The sequence below is a fragment of the Cupressus sempervirens genome, chromosome 11 (assembly GCF_028749045.1).
Source record: "Cupressus sempervirens isolate cs-2001-9-10 chromosome 11, ASM2874904v1, whole genome shotgun sequence".
Classification (NCBI taxonomy): domain Eukaryota; kingdom Viridiplantae; phylum Streptophyta; class Pinopsida; order Cupressales; family Cupressaceae; genus Cupressus; species Cupressus sempervirens.
The window spans coordinates 517,122,823-517,147,730 of NC_143128.1; positions in this window are offsets into that span (position 1 = coordinate 517,122,823).

A 24,908-nucleotide genomic window follows, 5' to 3' on the forward strand; every position below is an offset into this window, starting at 1 on the left:
TTAAATTCATCATCTTGTTTATACCATAGGTAATAATCTTCAGTTCCTTTTAGATATCTGAATATCCTCTTTACAACAATCATGTCTGTCTCCTTCGAATTAGAGGAAAATCTTACAACTATGCCAACAACATGTACACTATAGGGTCTATTGTGTACAACATATTGTAGTTTGTCAACCATAAATCTATATTGTGTTTCATTTACCTCTCTAGTAGTATCTTCCTTTGATAATTTCACTCTAGTCACCATAGGTGTATAGATTGGCTTAGACTCATCCATCCCAAAAGTCTTCAAGATTTCTTTTACATACTTAGATCATGTCACATATATACCTTCCTTGTTTGATGAACTTGTAATCCAATGAGAATTTTGATCCCACCAAACACTAGCATCTCAAATTCTATACTCATTTGATCAAAAAATGTCTTACATAACATATCATTTCCTCCAAATATAATGTCATCAACAATTATTTTAGCAATCAACACCATATCATTAGATTCACATTTCAAATACATATTACTATTCTTACTTTTTCTAGCAAATCTAATCTTAATCAAATAGGAATGCAAGCTTTCATAGCACGCTATTTGTGCTTGTTTCTATCTATACAATGCCTTATTCAAATTGTATATCATGTTTCTCTGATCAGGTTCAATAAATCCTTCAGGTTGTTCAATATAGACTTTCTTTTCAAGTATTCCATTGAAAAATGTAGATTTGACATCCATTTGATAAAATTTGAACTTCTTGTATGTAGCATAGGTTAATAATGTTCTTACTGCTTAAAATCTTGCCACATGTGCAAAAGTCTCACCATAATCTATTCCTTCTTCTTGTGCATAACCTTTGCAAACTAGTCTTGCCTTGTTTCTTACCACTTCTCCATTTTCATTTAGCTTATTTCTCATTTTCCAATCCAGCCTTAATTGTTCTTGGTTCAAAATTAGCAATCAAAAAATTATTGTCTCTTAACTTCTTGTATGTACTCCACTACTTCTATCACCAATAATTTGTTTAGGGGAATTATTCTTTCTCACATATTTGGCCAATATAGGTTCATTTCTTCTTCTTTTAGCATTTTCTCCACTCAGTAGGGATTCAACTTCATGCTCGGGTAGTACTATTTTGTGCTCAAGTAAAGCATTCTATAACTCAAGTGATATTTTCTAGTGTTCAGTGGATCTGTGATGTAACTTGAGTAGGGTGTCTGATGCCTCTTCATACACATACACAAACTTGTTGTAATCTTCAGGTTCCTTTTTTTTCCCATGTCATTCTTTTCTACAAACTCATTAATCCTTATATTTTCACTTTCAGTCATCTTATTAGTAGCTTTGTTCATAAATTTATAAGCTTTTCTCTTAGATGAATAGCCAACAAATACACCTTCATCTCCTTTAAAATCAACTTTACTATTCCTTGCATCCTTGTGAATATAACACCTAATTCCAAAATTTTTGAAATAACTTATGTTTAGTGTATGAGTATACCCAAGTTCATAGGGTGTCTTATTTGTTCCTTTCTTCAACTGAACTCAGTTGAGAGTATAAAAAATAGTGCTAATTACTTCTCTCAAGAATATCTGAGAAACATATTTTTTAATCATCATTGTCCTTGCACAATCAATAGTTGATCTATTCCTTCTCTTAGAATTTTCATTCTATTGTGGTGTCCTTAGTGCAGATAATTGTCTCTTAATACCATTCTCATCACAAAAGTTAGTGAATGCAATAGACATAAACTCACCACCTCTATAGATCTTAAATATTTCAAAAAAATTCTAGTTTCTTTCCCAAATCTATCTTTATTCCATTTGAACATATCAAAAGCATGTGATTTGACCTTCATGAACATAATAGTCATCATTCTAGAATAGTCATCAACAAACAATATGAAGTATCTATCACCATAATAAGTGTCCACACCTATTGGTCCACATAGACAATATGCACTAGTTCTAGGATATCATTTGACGTGTGTGTTTTACTTGAAAAACTAGATTTTTTCATCTCACCAAGTTGACATTCTTTACACTTAAAATTGTCAGGTTTTTGCAAATTCGATAAGCCTCTAAGTCTTTCCTTTCTACTAACCTTCACCATGTCCTCAAAGTTTATATGACACAACCTTTTATGCTAGAACTAGACATCCTCAACTTTAGATATATAAACGTGTCTCAATAGTAGGATCAAGATAAAATAAGTTACCTCTTGTTTGCATCCGAGTTCCAATTAGATTACTTTCATCATCAAAGATCTTGACTTTTCTATTATGAAATCCCAATTTGTGACCTGAATTATTCAACTGAGCAATACTCAAAAGATTTTACTTTAGTCCTTGTACCCAATATGCATCATCACATATGATCTTATCATTCGACTTTAGCAACCCTTTACCTTTCATCGTACATGAAACATCATTACCTAGCTCAACATTTCTACCATCATCAATTTCTTCAAATTTATCAAACTTACTTTGATCACCTATCATGTGATGTGAGCATCCATTATCTATAATCCACGAATCATTCTTTCTAACATGTGAAATAAGGGAAGTTTCACTTTCATACCTTTCTCTATTGGGATCTTCCTTGATTGCAACATGTACCATTTCAACCACTTCATTTTCTTCATCAATATAAGACTTAGTGTGCAACCATACTATTGTCAAAATTTCTCAATTCAAATACAATTAATCGACCAACTAAATAGTCAATTGTCAAAACATTATCAAGCATGGCTCTTACATCTTGAATTGCAAAAAATTTGATAGCATAAGAAGTTAGAAGAGTCCTAAGAACTTTACTTATGATTTTAGAGTCGCTGATAACTCCTCCAACAACTTTGATTTCACTCACAACTTCTTTAATTCGACTTAGATATTGTGCAACATTTTTTTTCATTCTCATGTCATCATACTTGCCTCTCAGACTTTCAACTTTAGCTCTTCTTACATTTGGATCTCCACCATGTACAAGTGCTAACTCATCCCACATATGTTTAGCATTGGTGCAGTTCTTGATATCATCAAACTTGACATCATTAAGAGAAGATGTAATCTCAATCATCAAACTATTGTGGTTCCTTTTCTCAGTCATTTGTTCCATTGTCATAGGAGCAAGAGGTGCATCATATTCATGGTCCAACTAGTGAGTAATATTATCTCCAACTCTAGATAAATATAACATCATTTTTTCTTGTCATGAGAAATTCTCCTTGTTTAACTTTGGTACCATTCTCTTATATCTTGTGATCTTTAGCTCAAATTCCTTTAAACTTCTTTCTCCAAGCACTGTGCTTTGATACCAATTGTTAGATAACTGAGAATGGGCAGGGGGAGGGGGTGGTGAATCAATTATGTTTAGTTATCCTACAATCCCTTCAAACAATTTTAGTACCAAACATACTTCATAATCATTATAAAATTCTATTCGATATACTCATTCAACATCTTAATTAACTCACTCAATCACTTTACTTGAAACTGTTCATTCACTATTATGTTATAACTATCTAACAACATTAAAGCTTAGTTATTACCAAACATTAACCTAGTTGTTACCAAGTTGAGTAAAATGAAAATAACATGAAAATTAACTTGCAACATAAAAACATTCACACATTTAACACCAAGATTTTTAATGTGGAAACCCTATAAAGGGAAAAACCACTTGGGATTGGCAACCCAAAATTTTCACTCTTCTAAAGTGAGCTCTACTAGGAGCCAACCTTGTTAAAGGTTTATATACACATTGTTAATGTGATCTTTTTAGATGATTTACACCAAAGATCATCTAGACTTTATCACTCATTGATCTTGTCTAAAGAGTGGCCATCTCTAAAGGACTTATAAACACCACTAATCGATGTTACCATATATGATTTCATAGACTTGTTAGGTCCACTCAGTTAAGATATTTTTTTGCTACAATGATTAGAAAGTAATAGTACAAATGGTTTGTTAGGTATAACACTAACTTTCTTGTTTAGATCTCCTTTATGATTGGTCTCTTTTTTATCTCTATCGTCTAATCTATTTTCTCTATTCTATTGACTGAGTGATTCACTCCTTTCTTTTTCTTTCTTTCAACTTTACTTTGGTCTTCTCTTTTCTCTACTTAGTTCACCTAGTTCTTCTTTCAACTTTCAACAACTTCACACTTCGATCTCTTTTCTCCAAAAATTCCACCAACAATCAACATCCAACCAGCAACCAAAAAACTTGCTCAACCCCTCCTTAAATGGTCATCTTTGTGCTTCCAAATTCTTACAATATTAACGCTTAATTACAATCCTCAATTTCAGATTCATTGCATGTAACCACTTAGAAAATAGAACTTTCATATAATTTTGTGCTCATTCTTATCATTCTTCAATTTCCATCATCAAATCTTTCTTGCACTTTCCTTGTCATTGATCTTGTAACAAACTTTGACTCGTGCCTTTAAACATCTCAAACATTCTTCAATTCCATCAAAAGTTAACCTCAAATTTTTTCTTTTCAAACTTGTTCTTCTTATTGTTACACGGTGAACATAACATGTCACTCGGGTAATATAACACTTAGTTAATACTGAACTTACTCGGCCAATACTGAACTTTTAAATTTACATTTCCAACTTCTTGGTGAAAATTCTAGTCACTCAATGAATATTGTCTACCTTCTTTAACCTTGTCACTTGGTATAGCTTGTATAGCTCAATACATTACAATATTTCATGATTGTACAGTAATCAAACCAACATTACATTATCACTATCCAACTTATTCAAGTGCTCATTGAACACCATAATTAATCAACTTTGTCTTCATCATACTTTCTTCAAATCCTCTTCATCAATCAAACCCTCTTCATTTATCAAATGATATAGCACTCTACTAAGTTAACATGATGTCTCACCAATCAAAACTTTGACATCAATGACAACACAACAACTTATATGACTCTTTTACATGCATTTGTAACATCGTCAATTACATTATCCATTGGGGCTAACAATTACATAATATATTATTATTCTAAAAATAATAATATTATTTATTATAGCATTAATTTATTTAAATGAATAGAGCTAGTCCTTAGCGAACAATATTTTTTACCCTTGATAAGAATTATATATGTGTGTTCAGTAAAATAAATTTATAAACATAATGTGAATGAGAAACTCGTAACAAAGAATGAGTCTTTTGAACAATAATATAGGTGGTTTAGCTTTATCATTTATAAGTTCATTTAATAACAAAAATTTAATCAATTTCATTTCAATATATTTAAATTTGTTAGTAGTATTGTACTATATTTTTTATTATTAAAAGCAACAAAACAAGGATGTTGTCCCTTACAAAATGACAATTCAAAGGCATAAAAAGTAAAAAGCAATTATAAAATGGTCAAGAGAAGACTATTGACATTAGAGTAACAATACAACTAGTGACCCTAGCAAGTATGAGTAGGCAACTCACCCACAATGTTGGGAGAAATGTGTGAGACTACAGATTAATTCTTCGTTCACCCATTATGTGAGGCCTCGCCCCGACCCATCGTAGCATAGTTGATATATTACTATTTTGATACTCATGACTCAATATGTTAGGACATTATTTGATGCACTGAACATTATTATGCTATTTTATGATGTGTGATGCTTTACTTTCAGATATTTGATTTCGTCATTTAATGCTTTATGAACATGTATAATGATGAAGTAAATGAATGCAGAACTAACACTTTGATTATTCAATTTTAATGGTCGAAAATATGAGTAAAATGAGATAAATAATTGATTATTAGAAAGATGGATGTTTTAAATTTACATGATTTTCTCGATATGTAATTTACCTATATGCATGTGATTTCTTGGACTACTGATGTGTGCAATGAGTGTGCAGGATATTTAGCCAGAAATCTAATGGAAAGACGAAACTAAACCCCTTGCTAATTTGTGCTATTTTGCATTGTCTTTCCTTGAAGGTTTTTTTTGGGTCTTACTATTCTCCTAGCTTTTGTTTCGTTTCTATTAAGCCTTTAGGGCCTAAAAATATTAAATTTAAGTATCCTAAGGGTAAGGGTATGGGTCGGGAGTACTTTCCACCCCCTTAGCCTCTTAGGTTGACTTTTAGGGTCACTCAAAAACCCTACTTTTGGTTGATTGCGAAAATGGAATTGTCTCTCTCATGAGTTGGTGACTCAAACTCCACCTTGGGGTTACCTAAAGCCTAGTTGAGTTAGGATTATTTTTAGATGCATTTTGGAGAAGTTTTTGGTTTGTTACCCAATCTCTAGTTTTTTAGAGAGAAGTTTGAAGATGGAAGGAAAGAAAGGATAAGCTCTTCTCAACTTGTCATTTTACCATAACTTTATTTTGTGAAGGTAGGGTTCTTCACTCTTTTGATCATGTTCTTCATATTGTTTATACTTTGATTCATGCATAAGGCATTGTGTTGTTCTTGTATTGCTTGCATGTGTGTTGAGGTTGTTTGGGGAGGGCTCTTAACTTGTTCTTGGATGTCACTCTTATGCTTTGCTTTGAAATTTTGAGGGGATTCCATGGGGATTATTTTGGCATTACTCACCCTTGGATAGGGAAGAAGTGGCCAAGTACAGGAGGAAGGGCCTTAGTTGGACCTCAATAGTGTAGAGTCTCCTCTCATGGTGAGAAAAGGGAAAGAGGGTAGGGTGTATGGGCCCCTACTTGTCATCACATACCTTGTATGAAAATTTGAATTCTTAAAGAAGAGAAGGAATGAAAACCCTTATTATATTGGCCTCGAAAGGGCATTTGTAGAAGAACGAAAGTTATTGAATTTTAGCCCCAAAAGAGCTATGTTATGGTATGGTGATTGACGTCTCCTATTGAGAAATTCCACCTCCCCCCCTAATTTGGTTCAATGTTGAAACTATTGTGCAAAACCGGTTTGGGATTGCATGCTTGAATTGTTCATCATATATGTTGTTTTACCTCCGGGTCAGTTCTTGTCTTTCCCATGGTTCCCTTGGTGCATTATGGATATTGGAAAAGACCTCTTATGAAAGACCTAGAAGAGAATTCAATTGAATTGTAACATTATGTAAAAATGTATTTGAATTTTGATGTATTTGGAAAAGATGTCAGGTTTTCTTACTGGTTCTTTCCCGATGGAGCCTTGAACCAGGTTGATTAATAGAGAGAAAAGATTGAGAAACTTTCTTGCATTGTAGCTTATGTTATTTCAGTTCTTGCATATGGGCATTGATGAGTAGATAGAATGATGATGATAAATTACGTATTTTCAAGTTCAATCTTGCTAAAGAAGGAAACTATATTACATTGCAATTCTCAATTCAATCCGTGCTTAATTGGAAATAAAACAAATCTTGTATTATTGCTTAAACACATTATTCGATTTCTTGGTTAGCTTGGCATTTTTGCAAATTCATTTAGAAAGGAGTAAGATAGTATGCACCACCTTGTTATAAAATCCTATTAGACTCAAAATATGCCTCTTAGAAAATTAGGCTTGTTAGAAATTTTTCACACTTCAAAATTAATCAACATTTAGTAAGGAATTGGCTTGGCAAAAAAAAAAAATGAACACTCCCAGGAGCATTTTGCTCTCTAGAATATGTATGAGAGACAAAATTTAATCCTTAGAAAGCAACAGAGTATATTCCATTGATTATTTTTTTTAAAAATCTTTTCTCAAATCCTTTAAATATAAAAATGAATAATTTTGATGTTAAAAAACAATAAATAATGAAAAAGAAATATATATATATACATACCTCTATCCTAAAACTCACCAAAAAAACTTTTAACCATTATTACCCTTCCCTTCTCCTAAACCTTCACCTAACCCCTCACACCTATCCCATGATTCTAGCGCATGGGAAGTCTGAAGGAGCAGACCTTTAAATTATTACATTGTTCATTAACACCCCTCCCTTTCTTCTAGGCGATTGATTGGACTTGGGACATAGGTTAGAGGAGCAAGCAGAAAAAGCAATAAATATTGACTTGGCATCCCCAACCACCTTAACCAATCCTCTCCATGCGAAGTCCATCCTCAGGCTAACCTCGGGAAGTGCGAGACCTCCTTGGTTGACATCCGTGGCAAGTGACATGTTAGTTCTAAACATTCTTAATGAATCCCCTTTCTAATTGCACCCTCACTCTCCTTCCTAGGTGCGCAACTTTGAGGCTTTCTTGCTTTAGCAATGGGAGAACAAGTCTACCCTTGGCAGACTTGGGACAGCGCCAGGTTGTCTTGGGATCCGCCCAAGATCTTCTTGGGGCATGGGTCAGGGGGAAGTCTAGTGGCCAAGTGGCCAAGGGAGTTTAGGGAGTTAAGTTTGGGGTAGTTAGGAATTGAATTTGTTTAAGTTTGTTTTTTTTTTTTTAAAGCTTCAAGGAAGGCTCACGTGAGCCTAGAAGTAGGATAGATAGTATTTAGATTAGTATTGTTTATTGTTTTAAGAAAAGTTTTAATTTAAAATTAGTGTAGAATTAAGTTAGTTTTTATTTATTTAAGTTAGTATTAGATTAGTTTAATTTTAAGTAGTGTAAATTTAATTTAATTTTTAGTCTTAATTAAATTTTTTGTTTAGAAATCTGTGATAATTAAATTGGTTTGGTTAAAAGATAGATAGTTAGATTAAATTAAGTTTTAATTTAATCAATCTTAATTTATTTTTTTGTAATTGTAATTTAGTTTAAATGTTTTAAAGACATTGATAAATTATTGTTTACAAATTATTCTATAAGTTAGGAATGTAATATTCTATTTATTATTTTAAATTCTATTAATTTTTTTTACTACCACTATTATTATTTTATAGAGTTTTATTTTAGGATATATTATAGATTTGGATGTAATTACTTTTAGATTAAAGTTGAAATTTGTTTATGAAATTAAAGATTAGAGTTAGATGATTTGAATTGTTATGTCGTTCAAGTTATTAAGGTTAGTAGGTAGTGAAAGAATCACAGTTAATGTCGAATTATTTTAAAAGTGAACAATAGTGAGAGGGTGTCAAATCTTTTAATTAATTGAAAGTTGGATTGTTCAAATTAATTAATCATTTGAATAACAAATGCTTAGTTTTAACAACCCATTCATATTCTTTGTTATTAAACCCAAAATGGAATATCAAGTCTCTTGATTGTAGAACCTGTTCGATATCCCCATTGTACCTTTGTTCAAACTAAATTTAAACTATTCAAACTTAGTGAATGTAATTTTAATTATTAACCTTAAAAATATAATATATAAAAATTGCGTGTGTTTTGCCTCGTATTTTGGGCATGACACATTAAATGACCATATGAATGATACTATAAGTAGGATCGCCAACACAAGATGGTGGGCCTCGAGAGAGAAAGTCAATATCATTAACAAGATGGGAGTTTCTGAAAATGTTGAACCTCAACAATCCATACGTTAAAGCACATGAGGAGAAATAGTAGTTGAAGAAGAGTTAATGTAGCCAAAGTGGACTGAATCAACAATATGTAGAGGGATATCCACTAGAACAGAGGAGCACAAACAAAAGAGGCCCAGGGGGAGACATCATCTCCCTTAAGAGTGTCATTAGAGGAAGAACCAACAACTAGGATCATCAAATAACCATCTTTTGAATCCTTCCACTATGTGACAACAACCTTATGATGTGAAAAAGAAAAAACTATGGCTAGATGACTAGTAGAGAAGCACTGCCTACATAATATACTATTATTTTAAAAAGTGTTTATTGCACACTATACTATTAGTTACATAATATACTATTATTTAAAAAATTAAAATTCATTCATTGCAAAATTGATTTGTTTAAGTAATAACTCCTTAGATAATAATAATATTTTTTCCCTTTATTTTTTAATCTCCCTTCCTTTATGTTGATGCACATAAATTGTGTTGAATTATGTAATAAGTATTGTTGTTTCCTACTTGTTTTCTTCTACTACATCATTGCTCTAATTTTTTCGTTCCTAGAGATTTTATGATTTTGTTAAGGGTGAAATATTTGTTTAATCTAATACCTTGACACTCATTCATTTATGATTTTTTTCGTTCTTCTTTCTATGCACCTCTATCTCTTTTAGCCTTAGACTACATGTCAATCTTCATGTTTTCTATTATTTCCATGTAACAAAATAACTTGGTCATTGTGGTTTCCTCTAATATATAAATTCTAATTCTACAAGGATAACTTCATATGTAACTAAGCCCTTATCTATAAAATTACCATATTAGGTTACTTTAGATTATTTTTGTGTACCTATTTCTTGCTCGATATTAAGCAAATAATAAGACTGTGGTAGTACTAAAATCCAATACTTACCCTTTCCTAAATTTGTTTTAGATTTCATAAAAAGATTTCCAAGTTCCTTTTATTTAATCATCATATATGTGCACCAAATGTTTTTTTTGAGAAAATTGAGGCCCATACTTGTATTCTAACACCACTTCAAGAAGCTCTCCTTTAAATTAAAAATCAAAATGTTGCTTCTTTCTAAAAAAATGTTGCTTCTTTCTTTTCAATGAAAAAGTCATTTTTTTTTTGATGGCCACTTGCATCACTCTGAATGAAAATTTCTAACCTTATCTAGGTTCACATTTAGATATTTCTATCCTCGCCAATGGTAGTATTTATAAATGAATCATTCTTACAATTCTCAACTCACTACACATAATAATAGTCATGATGATTGCAATAGATAGCTTCTCAAGGGTGTTTTTAGATGGAAATGTAACAAATGGACTCTCTTTTCCCTTATTTATTCTCAAAAGTATTTGTTTCACCTCTCCTAATAGTAAAAAAAACTTTTCATCAATTAATACTATTAGTGGTTATGACATTTCTCCTTTATTGGTTAAAGTGTCATCCTTTCAATGCTACCACTTTGTAATTACATGTCAACCTTACAAGTTATCTCACTTTGGTTTAGTCATCTCATTGCATCTTTCTATGTAGATTTTGCTATGCTCACACTGTAACTTCTCTCTGTTCAATCTCTACTTCTCCACATGATCACACTTTGTAATCACATCCACATTCTGCATTGACCTCTCTCTTTCTCTATACTTCTAATACTCACTTCTCTTCTTCTACAAAAAAACTAACATATACTCATTATTTTATCATTTAATCTTCACCCTAATTGTAATTACAAACTTCACATATCCATATGTTCTTACAACATTTTGAATCACTGCCTTGTTCCTAATTAGGTTTTCTTGTGCAATTCCCTAGAATAGTAAAAATGTGTTTGATCCACACAAGACTTCCTCCAAAATCTTCTCACATGTCTTGCTTCTATCATCTAACTTCCAAGTCAATATCACGTCATCCAATAAAACTCATCATCATTTCTTTTTCTTTGACTACATCGATCATACTAATCATTCAATCATCCTTTTTTTGTCACATGTAACTTGTAAACATATTACCCAATCATTGAAAAATAGATTATTCTTCACCTCTCATCATTATGAATTGAAGGATTTGAGTAATACAAATCTACTAATCTAGTAGAACAACTGCATGCAAGAACCCCTCACAGAGAAGAAAAGACAAGATAAGGCAAGGGTTTGGTTCTGAAAAATATGCAAGATTACATTTATCAAACAAAAAGAGTAAATAAAATATACAATGGATCAATCCTTATAGAAGGAGATCGTAAAACCTAAAAGGGAAATCCTAAAATGTAAATGGTGTTTAATAGTTAATATTTAATTATTAAATAGAAATTTAATTATTAAATAGAAATGCATGTGCATTAAGTAAAATCTTAAGTGGGGAGTAAAGGTAATTTAATATATGTAATTAAATTAATCATTTTCTCTAATACCCCCCTTAATATGAGAAACCATGCAACTACAAACAATGCATGAAAAAGAAAGGAAACTACAATGCTAAAAGCATAAATGGGTCCTGACAACATGGCCTGATGAGGTACCCAAGATAACCAAATCTCAAAAAAAATGGAGAAATAGGGAAAACCACATGGGAAAAACCCTTCTCCAAAAATAGATGAAAACGGATGAAAAAGAAAGTACAAATGGTATGTTTCAAGAATCTCTAACAAAGCCATAAGTACAATGAAACCCCCCATGATAGAGGCTCGAGACTCCATAGCTTCCCTAGAATGGTAGAACTCATGTGTTGATGATAAGACTAATGTAGCTCCAATATGGAAGAAACAATGGTAGTGGGCAAGGAAGATGAAACCCTTGAATGTAAGGTGAAGCCAAAAGTCCTAGCTGATGCTCAAAAGAGAATGCATAAGAATCTTGTAATGGAATCTCCAATGAAGGTGGGATAACGTGTGTGCTAAATTTTTCATGTCAGAGGAGATGAATGTCCTCTGATATATCCTCAACAACTACATTAGGTGGCTCAATGAATGGAGATCCAATGTTAGACAATTTTGAAGAGTAATCTTGTACAAAATATGGAATCTAGACATGAGGTGGAGGTGTAGAAGTCACAACACTGGGCTCAAGAATAACACATAAGTTCAAGTGGCCTGATTTCACCTTAATAGGATATTGTAAAGAAAGAGAGTAATTCTCTAGCATTAAAGATGGTGGACCAAAATGAGAGTTTGAGTGCAAGTGGGAAGAATGATCAATAGTCCCTATAGCAACAATATTGCATGTCTCAATATCTCTGATGTGCACTAAATCTCATGTGAACTCAATTTTCCTACTATGAGTGATATGATAAATAGAGAGAAGGCTAGAGGAAAAGGATGGAACACATAGTATACATCATAAAATGTACCATCATCAATATCGATAGAACCTTTCCTACATACAGTCATAATAATTTTGTTCCACATCAAAATGTGTGCAGTAGGAGAAGCCTCAAAAGAAGAGAAAAAATCCTAAGAAGATGCCATATGGTGTGAAGCACCTAAATCTAGTAGCCATCTAGAAGAATGTGGAGTAGTAGTTGCACATAATGCATGACCTTTTATTGTGTCTTTCCATTTTTCTAAAATGATGAAGAAAAAGACTTGTGAGAAGTAGAAGAAATGTCAATATTGCTTCTTTGAAGAAGACCAGTCAAATCTGAAACCTATCCATCTATCTTCTTCTCATAGCAGTGTGATTCATCATGATTGGGCTTTTGAAAATAAGCACATTTCAATCTTTCTCTCTTTGATTTGTTTTCATTAAGAGAAGGTGTTCCCAAGGAGAGCTGAGTACTAGAATCCATCTGAGGCTTTTTACATTGTGACTTTTGTTTCTTCTCCTTATTTATCAAAGATGTGTGAGCTACCAATGCATGATTTTGTGATCTGTGAGAGAGTCCAACTAAGAGAGCTTTTCTTGCTCTCGAGTCAAACGATCACAAAAAACCTCAAAGGATGGGATGGTGAATCGATGATCCAAAACATCCATGGTGAAATGAATGGTACAAGAAAAAAATTTGAAAGTTCTGACGATGCTTAGAAAGATTCAGGTAAATGCACATTATATCAGTCTTGTTCCTCCCACAACCCTATAACAAACATATATGTTGTTTAAACCTCATCAATAAGTCCTCAATGGATGGAAAAATATCAGGTACCAGTGATCTAAGCTCTACCTCAATTTGAAGTGCTTTGAACTCATTGATGGTACTGTTGGTGCACAAAATTGTTGGTTGACTTTCTTTGAGCTTGCCTACTCGATGTTGGGAAACTCAACACAATTTTAGCCAATGAAGAAGATTGAATCTTAACTTTATTAAATCTCCACACTTCAGATTATGCAAGACCTAGGTGGTTGTACCTTAACTTGTAGTGAAATAATGATTGCGATTGTAGACTTAATAATACTCTTGAGTTGGCAAAACTTCTCAAGGAGAAATTGATTATAATAAAAAATGTTTGCAATAAAGGGGAGGGTCTCAAAAAAAATGTAATAGCACATGAAAGAGAGATGATACTAATTGTTTACCTTCCACAAAGCTATCCTCAATTTTCAAATTTTGATATGACCAGTGCCTTCCAAATTGGAGAAAAGAGTCAACTTTATCAATTACTGAATTATTTAAAAGGGATAAGTTACCTGAGCCCTAGGATGATGTGTGTCTGGTCCCGATGAAGTATCTCACTCTGGAAAGAAAGTTTGGAGTGTGCTATTATTATCATTTTCCATTGTTGAATCACTTTAGAAATAGGGATTTCATTTCCATTCTATTTTTCCTTCTGCATTCGCTCGAGGATATGGTTAATGATATTAGGGAAAAAAAGAATAAAGGTTTAAACTTCACCATTATTCATTAGGGGTTAATTTTTTGTTTGTACCAGTTCCACTTAGCTTTGTTTCCCCCTAGAGAGGTTGTAGTGGAAAACCCCTGCCATAGTTCAGGTTCCCCCCCAAGCTCCAATACGGGGACGAAAATCCATACTCCTAGGCCTTCTCCTAGCAAAGATACTAATAAAAAGAAAAAAACCTGACATAGCCCTAGAAAAAAAGGGAAACAAGAAAATTAAAGTAGAAAAGGTGGTTGAGGTTGTTGGAGAGGATTCTAGTGAGGATATTGGGGAAAAAGCAAGAAGAAGGTCTGGTAGGTTAGCTCAGTCCCAGGCTAGGGTTAAGCAGAAGTCCATCAAATACCAGGTTGAGGAAGTTGAAGAAGATAGCTCAGGCAATAACAGTGACAGAAGGGAGGAGGAAAATATTTCCAACTCCAAAAAGGATGAAGGTAATGAGGAGGGGGGAAAAAGTTTCAATTCTGGGAACATTTTAATGGGTGATACTCAAACTCAAGTGTCGGACAACAAAGAAAGGAATACTGAGACAACCCATGTTTCTGCCAGCTTCTCACTTAAGCCTATTACTTTTTGTGATGAGATGAGCAAAAACGATAATTCCCCAATTACCATTTCTTCCCCTGTTAAGAAAAATTTGAAGATTTCCTCTAACCCACGGGTACTGCAGGATAAAGCACAGGAACATAAAATGAAGGAGGTTGCTGCAAAGAAGGGAGAGGAGCATAAAGAGGAGACTGAGGCGGTGGAGGAGCATTACATGAACTTGTAGGAAAGGGTCAAGGCTTTGGAGGAGGGGTTTTTCACCTTCTCCAAGTTTGGACTTAAAGTTACTCATGCTACTACAACTACCCTCCAATTCCTGGCACATGAGAAGGAGGAAGTTGGCTTGGACATGGAGGACAACAAATTACTCTTCAAGTTTCTTGCCGATGACTGGGCCCAGATTCTACTTCATGCAAGGGGAAAAGGGAAAAAAGAAATCTAAGTCTTTTTTAGTTATGTTCAGTTATGGGGATCTAAGGATCCAAAGACTTTATATACTTTTTTGGAAGTCATGGTTTTGCTGGTATTTAGTTGTATTTAAGTTTTTATTAGGCCTGGGTGCCTTTAAGGACTGTGGTTAGTAGCTAGGTTGTTTCCTTTCTGGTTCTAGCTTTCTGGTCTATGGTTTAAGTCTCTGCCTGTTGGTACTCCTGTTCTTTTTGTCTAGTTTTGTTACTGGCTGGTAATGTGCTGGTTATCAGCCTTTTGGCTGTTAAGGGCCGACCCCCTTGTTTTTGGTCACTTTTAATTTCAAAAACAATTACTAAATTAGTCTTATTTCTTAGAGATAAGTGTGCCACCATCAACTAATGAGAAGCCAAATTGAGAGATTTTAACAAACCCTAAATAATTGAATTGAACTTCAAAATGAAGACCAATTACATAAAAACATACATAAGAATATGAGTTTTGTTTCTAATAGTTTGCCTTAATTTTGTTCTGGAAATAGTATAAATCTAAGAGAAATTTAAACTCAACAAATCAATGACCAATTCCCTATCTTTCAAAAAGAAAATACAGTATATTTTATTAATTCAAAAATAAGGTACAACTAGGCTATAACAAGTTGTAGTATCTAATTTCCTCTATGTATCCTATATTCACAATGTCTATATTTCCTTTTTTTTTTAATCTTATATCTTTATATGGCCCTGGTATCCTTTCTTATAGAACACAAAAGGACACAAAAAATATTTAGGCATGGTCATCTTAATTAACTAAAAACTATCTACAACTCGTTATAGATTAATTAAAATAAAAAACAGATCACAAAAGAGATTTATAATTCTCTCATCATATTGAGAATTTCCTCCAAGCCCTCAACCACCTCCTCATCCAACACTCCAATAAGCATATTCAAAGCTTCCCCCTTCTTCTCTTCCATCAAGATCTCATGACAGTCATTATGGTACCAGGCATATGTTGTTTGCAAATCCCATGCAGTTGCATACATGCTATTAATGACATTAAATTGGTCTTCTGCATTGGGTGTCAAACTAGGTTGCATGACTTGGTGACGCACTGTGTTCTTGTCTCATGACTATACTAGTAAACCCATATCTTCTACCTTGCAAAAAAAACACAGAAAATCACACAATAACGTTTTTTCTATAAAAGATTAAAATGGCCAAATTCCCTTATATCTATGATCAAGGTAGAACACATGTAATGACCATATTTCCTTCAAATCCTTAGCATGAGTCATCCTCGAGTAATGTTATACTTGAGAGAAAACCCAACGAATGAAATAAATCCTTGACATAACCTCTTTTGCCTATTAATTAATGATAAAAATGCTCCTTTTTAATTCTTGAAATTATGAAATGTCAGAGAACCGTTGGTATCGAAATCATGAAATCAAAGACCAAAGATGTCATCCTCATCGAATTCACGAAATCAAAGCACAACTGAAAGTCTAGTTCCAAAATTGTGAAATTGGAGAATCACATGAAACTCAGTTTAAAATACACAAAATTGGAGCATGAGAATTTCATATTTCTCAAAATCACAAAATCAAAACATTATTTAGGGTGGGATCTCGATTTTGTGAAACTTGGCAAGAAATTTTGTCGTTCCATCATTGGCTCTTTCTGGGGATGCTTATTCCTTTGGGATATGGTGAGAATCCAATTATCTCTAGGATACAAACAAAAAATAAAAAACATAGAACATAAAATATTAGTCATACTGAATAAGGAACAATAAATGAATAGTCAACTAAGAGAAAAAAAAAGTTTTGGATATTGTCCATGAACAAGAAACTCTAATATGTGCCCATCTATTTCGTAAAGAAGAAAGGAATGTTCTCCAACTTTATCAAATATGATATAAGGTCCTAACCACAAGGGATCAAATTTTCCATGCTTTCCCTTATCTTGGTCTTTAAAATTCTATTTTACCATCCAATCTCCCATATTAAAGATTCTTTCAGAAGCTTGCTTATCATGTAAGTATTTCACAACCTTTTGTCTTTCAAGGTTGTGTTGCAATGTTGCTCTTCTTTATTCATCTAATTCTAATAGGGCAATAATTCTTTCATCCATAAAATCTATATCCTCAAGTTGCTCAAATCTAATGAATCTATATACTGGTATCAAGTTGTTTTTAGGAATTCTTGCTTCTTGACCATTTACAAGTTCAAAAGGTGAGAATCCAATTGACATATTTCTTGTTATTCTATTTGTCCAGACAACCAAATGTAATTTTGAGTCCCAAACTCTTTTATTTCTATCAAACATCCTTTTAATAATTTTAAGGATACTCTTATTAGTTGATTCTGCTTGACCATTTCCTTGTGGATGGTAAGGGGGTGAATATGACATTGTTATCCCATATTTAGTACAAATTTTTGTAAATTCTTTTGATTTGGAACACATCCCATTATCAACAATATTTTTTCTTAGATCACCAAATCTTGTTAATATATTATTCATCAAAAAATCTGTAATGACAGTAATATTAGATCTTCTAGTCGGGATAGCTTCAACCCATTTAGTGAAATTGTCTATAGCAACTAAAATCCAACTAAATCCACTGCTTGACTTATTAATGATCTCACCTATGAAATCTGTTCCCCACATTTGAAATGGTTCTTGTGCTTATAATGTCGTAGGAGGAAAAGATCCATCATATTTTATTTTACGTGAAAACCTTTGACATGCTTCATATTTTCTCACATAGTTACAATAGTCTCTGAAGAGATGAGGACAATAATATCCTACTCTCAAAATCTTGTTTGCAGTAGTCCGAACACAAAAATGCCCTCCATAGACTCCTTCATGAAATTTTTTAAGAATAATATGTGCTTGATTAGTATCAAGACATAAATGTAATATGTCATCTTTATTTTTCTAATATAACTCTCCTTTAATAAGAACATATTTTGGTACATGTAATTTAACTGTTCTTTTTTAATCTTCACTCCAATTGTCACAACTTTTCATAGTTCTCAAGTAATAGACAACATCAGTATAACAAGAATAATTTTCTATGCTTACTATGTTATTACCTTCTTCCACTTGATTGATTTGTGATGTTTCTAAATTGGCATCTGCCATAAGTTTCACCAATCGTTGAACTCAAACCAATTTGGTTACTTGAATATCAATTCTAAACTCTTGGATCTGATTAATCCATCTGCATCTTCTTCCAGTAGTTTCAATCTATCTGAATATGTCTTTAATTTTTGTGTTGGGAACATAAGCAATAATGCTAGCATCTACTAAAAATGGGTGAAAATATTTGACTGCCTTAACCAAAGCATAAGCGTGCTTCTCATTTATATCATAGTTCAACTTAGAATTTTGTAGACTTCTACTAAAGAAGGCAATGGGTTGTTCATACCCTTCTTCATTCTTTTGGAGCATCACAACAACAATCATATGATAAGATGCAAAAGAGTAAACCTGAAAGGGTTTACTAAAATATGGGGCTTTAAGCATAGGTGCTCCTTTAATAGCTCTTTTTATATTTGCAAAGGCATGTAAGGCATCATCATCCCAAACTATATCAGCCCCCTATTTTAACATCTTTGACATTGGCTTAATAATTTCAGCAAAATTAGATAGAAATCTTCTAACAAAGTTGATCTAACCAAAGAATGATTGTATTGCTTTGATTGTCTTTAGATTTTTTATTATTATCAATGGCCTTTACTCTATCAGGGTCTATTCTGACACCTTCCTTGGAAACTATATGGTCTAATAGTTTCCCCTCTGTTACTCCAAATTGGCACTTCTTTGGATTGAAAGATACTCCATATTCAAGAACACTCTTGAAGATTTTTTCTAAATGATTGCAATGATCTCCTGCTTCCTTTGAATAAGCCATCAAATCATCTTGATAAATGACCAAAATGTGATCAATTAGACCATCAAATGCAACATCCATGTCCCTTTGAAATGTTACCCCTACATTGGTTAGGCCAAAAGGCATCCTATCATATACATATGTCCCCCATGGAGTAGTAAATGTAGCTTTATATTGTTCAACCTCTTTAACTTTTACCCGATTATAGCTAGGGAAACCATCCATCGTAGATAGAAATTCATTTATTGTAACCTTTTGTAATAGAGACTCCATATTTGGGAAGGCATGATTATCCTTTAATGATGATATATTCAAATTTCTAAAATCAACACATAACCTTATGTCATCATTCTCTTTTCTAACTAGTACCAAGTTGGCAACCCATGTAGAATATCTTATTGGTTTTATTATTCCAAGATCTCTCATTTTAATTAATTCTTCTTTATTTTTGGTGGTAACATTGGGTTCATGGGATGATGATTTTGTCTGAATGGATTAGCATCTAGTTTCAGAAGAATTTCATGCTAAAAGAAATCTTCTCTGTACGCTTTAAGATCATCATATGTCCAGGAAAAAATATGTATGTATTTTCTTAGAAAAGAAATTAGATTCATTCTAACTTTCTTTGATAATTTTTTACCAATAAACACCTCTCTTGGAAAACATTCATTCCGTAGCTTAATCTTCTCAACTTGATCTTCTATCATGGTAGGGGTTTGTGTATTGATCATTTCATGCTCATTGAAAACTATTTCTAATGTGACCAATCCTTAACCTATTTTGTTAGATTTAAGATGAACTATTTCATTACCCAAAATAGTGTCCTTTCCATCCCGACTTTCCACTAATCCATTATAGTCAACTTCAATATCTCGATAATTTTCCTGACATGTCAAAAAATTTAAAACATCCCTGTCATCTTCAAAAACCTGCCAATTATGAATATTATTTGGTATAGATGGCCTATTTTTTATTTCCACCCAGACCAAATCTTGAAGTGATATGTCAATTTGTTTAACATCTATATTCACCATTTAATCAGCCAAGGAATTATCACTCCTTTATATCCTATTGATTGAATAGGTATTAAAATGTTCAATTAAATCTCATACAAAATTTTTGTATTTTTTTAATCTAGAACTTTTGGCTACAAATATGTTCCTTATTTGGCATACAATAGCTCAGAATCACCAGATACTAATAGCAATTTAATTTTATGATGTCCTGCAATGTCAATTCCTAAAATTAATGCTTCATATTCAACAACATTATTGGTACATTCAAAGTTAAGCAGGAACGTGTACCTAAAGATTTTACTTGAAGGGGATGTCAAGATTATTCCAATGCCATTTCCTTCCTTACCACATGCTCCATCATAATGCAGGTACCATATTCCTTAATTTTCCTCCTGCATAAGAATACTAGAATGCCCTATATTCTGGATAGGTTTGTAAAATTTATTTGAAAATTGTCTATATCCATTTGACAAAAAAATATTTTTATGTTAGGGTGAAAATGTTCAATGATATATTCAAATCTAGGTTCTTTATCAATTCTTATATCCTTACCATTTATAGGAATTGTTGCATAAGATAAATCCAATTGTATATGCCCCCCAACTAGATTTGACCATTATCTTGAGAGTAACATACCATAGGAAGTCAAGACATCAACCACAGTTATGTCAGTCTTATATGAAACATCTAGACAAGAAGGTAACCTGAAGTCAAAATTATTAATAACCCCAGTTAATAGGACAAACCTTTTATCCATTGCATAACACTTTCCATAAGGTATGTCTACTTTTAATCCTAATTCGCTCATAACTTCAACAAGCATAATATTCATAATGGCTCCTAAATCTATCATACAATTTCTAACCAACTTATTATTTATAAGAAGAGTCAAGTAAAAGGGGTCAACTTGAGGAATGGTTTCATTTACATTTGTCCCTAAATAAATAACTGGTGTGGTCCCTTCAACATGATTCTTCTCATGAATTTTATTAGTTTCTGATATAATATTTAGAGCTTCCTTACCATATTCAGGAATTTTCATTATTTCTAAGAATGGGACAAAAACCTTTAATCTAGACAAAGAATTAGAAATAAAAGAGTTACTCACATGTTGCTTACCTAGTGCCTGTTGATCTATTTCTGGTGTCTATTGTAAGGTATTCTGAGAAGGCTTGTCCTTCTTTTTGGGTCTAGATTAATCATCCTATTCCTCAATCTGTAGTTACTCTTAGCCTTTTCAACTATTGCAATTGTGAGAGATTTTCTTTCTTCAATTTTTGTAACTCTTCTAATTGGTTCTTCATTTGAGAGAACTTGTTGATCCAAGTATCTCATCCTTCGTGCTTCAACATCTGACACATATTCATCTTCTGAAGAATCTTCACCCCAAAAGAGACAAAGCATTTATTTGTGGTTCATGCCCAGGATGAAAGCTATCATCATAGACATTCCTAGCCACTAAACATTGTTATGGAGAATGTGGCATTCCATATAGTTCACACGGTGGACCTTTCTCAACATATTTATTATTTCTCTGAAGTGGGTCAAGAGTATCAGTGTTCTTGATAGGTTTACCATCTTTCCATGATTTGGTATATGGCATGTCTTGCACCCTATATCTTTCCTTATTATAAGGTTTGTTGTTTTTTATTCCTTCATTCTCACCCTTCACATGCAAATCTTTAATCATCTCGAGGATCTTGTTGATCTTATCTTCTTCCTTAATTTTCTTAGGTGCTTTGGGATCAAGAAACCTAGGATCTTCTCTTTTTCCAACCCTACCTACGACCTTTTAATCATTTTCAATCATCATATCCACTTTAAAGGTTTCTTGCAATGTATCAGGTCTGTGAGACCTTATCTTGTAATGTGTCTTGCTTTCAAAGGCACTTAAATAAAAATTTATGAGAAAGAAGTCAACAAGCCTAATGTCTTGAGGTATTTTGTTCAAGACTTTATTGAATCTTTTATTAAACTCAAAAATAGTTTCATTAGAATTTTTCTTCATACTGGTTAATTCATGAGACACAAAAGAAGTGTTAGTATGGTTCCCAAATTGATCAAGGAACAAGTCTACAAAATCTTGCCAACTAGTTCTATAATTTTCAGGCAACCCTATGTACCATTCTGCAACATCATTAGTTAGAGACTAAACAAATAATTTCATGAATACATCTTCGTTATGTTCTAATTCTTCAATGGTACTTTTAATATTAGTGTCATGCATTTCTGCAGATTGATCTCCTTCCCCAGAGAATTTAGGTATAGTGCTTATTACATCATTGGATAAAGGATTAGGATAACCTACTAATCCTAAGAAATCTAGTTTCTTATATTGTTCTATGTTCATAGAGGCTCTTTCCTGTTGGTTATTTTGATTAAAGTTAAACCTCCTCACATTGTTTTGATTTGTAGCAATATTATTCCTCCAATTATTCTTGGCTCTATCTCCTTGGTTTTTCTTTCGGCCAACAAAATTATTCTTTTCTTCATTGTTATACAATGGATTTTTATGCACAATATTGAAAGAGGATTTTTTTTTAATGAGGAGGGCATGTTTAAATGACTGACCTTTATCTTTATTCTCATTTTCTTTAGTATGCTTTGGTGTAATAATAACATCTTTGTTCAAGCCATAACTTTCTAGTAATTCATTGGGAACTCCTCGTAACACCTGTGCAGCCCTTCTCGAAGGCTGTAGAATTTCTAATGCCTTTGTAGCATTTTGAGAATCCTCATTTGTTTCTTCATCATCTTCTTCTTCACATGATTCATCAATAATTTGGTGGGCTTCAAATCACCTTGAGTTCAATTCAAAAAATGGATTTTCTTCATGTTGAGTATCCATCTAATCATCATCACATAAATGTTTTTCTCTATCTATGAATTTTTTATATCTAGTTAACTACATATCTGTTGATTGCTTATATTTTCTTCTTCTTTTTTATGGAGTATGTACTGTAAATATTTTCTAGAATGCACAGACCTTCTTCCCCACATAAACCTCAAGGATGAATGTTTGTTAGTTCTTCTATTCTCAAATACAAATAATTGAACATACAAATTAGTAGAGCCACCATATTTTCTTCAATCAAAATCTCATACTCCATTAGAGTGCAAGAATATTCATTTTGAACACTACTTGCTAGGTCTTTTGAGCTCTTGCTCCAGTAAAGTTGCAATTTTACTTTCTCAATTTACTGGTCTATAAAACTAAAAATCTCTAGGTAACTACACAATATGAATTGTGAGCAACTCTCCCCAGCAAAGTCGCCAATTTTTTGGTGCACAAAATTGTTGGTTGACTTCCAGCTATGAGCTTGCCTACTCGATACTAGGAAACTCAACACAATTTTAGCCAATGAAGAAGATTGAATCTTAACTTTATTCAATCTCCACACTTCAGGCTTTGCAAGACCTAGGTGGTTGTACCTTAACTTGTAATGAGATAATGATTGCGGTTGTAAACTTAACAATACTCTTGAATTGGGAAAAGTTCTCAAGGAGAAATGATTATAATAACATATGTTTGCAATGAAGGGGGAGGGTCTACAAAAAATGTAATAACACATGAAGTGAGATGATACTGATTGTTTACCTTCCACAAAGTCGTCCTCAATTTTCAAATTTTTGATATGACCAATGTCTTCCAAGTTGGAGAAAAGAGTCAACTTTAACAATTATTGAATTAGTCTTATGTCTTTGAGACGGGCTTGCCATCATCAACTAATGAGTAGCCAAACTGAAAGATTTTAACAAACCCTAAATAATTGAATCTAACTTCAAGATGAAGACCAATTACACAAAATATACATAAGCATATGAGTTTTGTTTCCAATAGTTTGCCTCAATTTTGTTCTGCAAATAGTATAAATCTATGAGAAACTTATATTCAGTGAAATCAATGACCAACTCCCTATCTTTCAAAAAAGAACACGATATAATTTATTATTTCAAAAAATGAGGTACAACTGGGCTGTAACAAGTTGCAATATCTAACTTCTGCTATGTATCCTATGTTCACAATGTTTGTATTTCCTTTTTTATCTTATATCTTTGTAAGGCCCTTGTATCCTTTCTTATAGACAACGAAAGGATGCAAAAAATCTTCAGGCTTGTTCATCCTAACTAACTAAAAGTAACTACAACTCATTACAGATTAATTACAATAAAAGAGAGATCACAAAAGAGATTTATATTTCTCTCATCATATCGAGAATTTATTCTAAGCACTCGACCCCCTCCTCATCTGGAACTCTAACAAGCATATTCAAAGATCCCCCCTTCTCCTATTCCATCAAGATCTCATTGTTAGGATTTAACCACGAACAAAAATAAAAATTACATGCAAATATAAATAATAACAGAAAATAATAGATTGCATAGAAGAGAACACAAGACACCAAGATTTTATGTGGTTCACCCAATCCCTGGGCTATGTCTACCAAACAAAAAGTCCAATATTATTATGATCCAATGATTACAACCTAATTACAATCCATAATTCCTTATAGCTCAATTCCATCGCAAGAAGCAATTTTTGCATCACCCATAATGAAACAATCCCTAACCCTAAGCCTTTTTATACAAGTATTTTTTCTATTTTAGGGTTAAAATTAGTTACAACAGGTCAACCATAAAATGCTGATAAAATAGCCCTGAACCCTGTCGAGGAATTATGGAGTATGTACAGTACTTCCCTGATCAATCACCACAATCTAACAATCTCCCACTTGGGGACTAATCAGGCTCTGCACTAAACAACAATCTCCCACTTGGAGATTGATCCTA